Raw genomic sequence first — 1,370 nt, 5'->3', positions numbered from 1 at the left:
CCCGCCCCGCTGGTCACGTGGGAGCGGGGCCGCCCGGGGAGGGGAAGGAAAGAAGAGGGACAGAGTCGGGGACTAGAAAGAGAAAGGGGGCGGTTGAGGGAGACCGGAGAACTTGGAAGAAAGGCGGGTAGGAAGGACAGGGAGTACCGAGGGGGGCCGTAGGTGAGAGGGAGGGGGTCGGGAGCGGAGAGAACGGGGTGGGAGGGCAGACGGAGGAGGGATAGGGCGAAGAAGGGCACATGGAAAGGGGGACTGCGGTGAGTAGGGGCGCCGCAGGGAAGGAGAGGGGAGCGAAGCGGGGCAGGTGGGTGGAGGAGGGTGCAGAAGCTGTGCCAGCCTCGGGAGGAACCCCAGAAGTGCCCTCAAGCGAACCCCAGGCCAGGTTTCCCTAGAAATCTCTCCCAGCTGGAACCTTGAAAGATGGCAAAGCAAATGTGGGGCAGGAGCTGTCACACCTGTATCTGTCCAGTTTCCCCCCCCAAAGAAAGAAAGGTGTGTCTCAAGTACAGCTGGTTAGCAAATTCCTGTTGTTCCACAGTTGAGCTTTTGATGAGAATTTCTGCAGACATAGACTTTAGAATTTAACTTTCACCTGTTGTTGCTGATTTCCACCAAATCCAATTTATAAAATTTCTACCAACATTTGGCCTATTGTAACTACCCTTTTTAATGTATTGTTGCAGAATGATTGATTAAATATTTTGAGTATTCCTTTGAATTTGAACAATACTTTTGGGAGTGCTTAGAATTCATAATGTCTGAATAGAATGGGTCATCGTTGTCTCTTGAGATCTTGAGGAATGTGCCTGAAGGGGGTTGTGTGGAGGAGGAAGCTGATGCTGACTGGCAAGTGCTATGGCATTAAAGTTCTGTGGGCATCCCTTAACCTTTTTTGAAGGCACACCCAGATTTCATCAGATGGGGGGGCTTGGAGTCTGGGTAGCATTCGGTGGGTTAGGAGCATTTGTGGGAGAGAGGACCAGCTGTGAGAAGGTAGGAGTTGTGAAAAGTTTGTGTTTATCTGTGGTTGGAAGTCAAGTAATGCATATAACTTATTTGGGGATGTTCCTCGAGTGGCGGTGTAATGAGTGTGCTGCACTGCACTCTGAAGACAGCCTTGAGCCAGTGGTCCTAAATTAAGCATGACAGTGACAGATCTGTGTTCAGAAAGCATGGACCGGAGTAGGGAGGAGACAAGAGGCCGTCCTTCAGCTGTCCAGTAGCAAGGGTAAGATTGTGTGGGCTGCCTTAGGGCATGTATAATAGGAGTTGATCCCTGGTTAAGAGCAATGACCACAATGATGGCCAGATTTCTTTTTTTTTTTTTTTTTTGAGACAGAGCCTCAAGCTGTCCCCCTGGGCAGAGTGCC

At 50.7% G+C, this 1,370-nt stretch overlaps 1 protein-coding gene across 1 annotated transcript in view; it reads left to right on the top strand.

Moving 5' to 3' along the window:
* Window positions 1-231: 231 nt before the first annotated feature.
* Window positions 232-1,370, top strand: part of ADNP2 (ADNP homeobox 2) — a 31,569-nt gene continuing 30,430 nt past the window's right edge. The window contains exon 1 of the mRNA XM_012804320.2: window positions 232-1,228. The gene's annotated coding sequence lies outside the window, so the exon portion shown is untranslated. The remainder of the gene's footprint in view (window positions 1,229-1,370) is intronic.

This window comes from Otolemur garnettii, unplaced genomic scaffold (assembly GCF_000181295.1).
Source record: "Otolemur garnettii isolate 467f Iridium unplaced genomic scaffold, OtoGar3 scaffold00027, whole genome shotgun sequence".
NCBI classification, from domain to species: domain Eukaryota; kingdom Metazoa; phylum Chordata; class Mammalia; order Primates; family Galagidae; genus Otolemur; species Otolemur garnettii.
The sequence above is the reverse complement of the archived record's forward strand: the minus strand, read 5'-3'. Positions and strand labels throughout refer to the sequence as shown.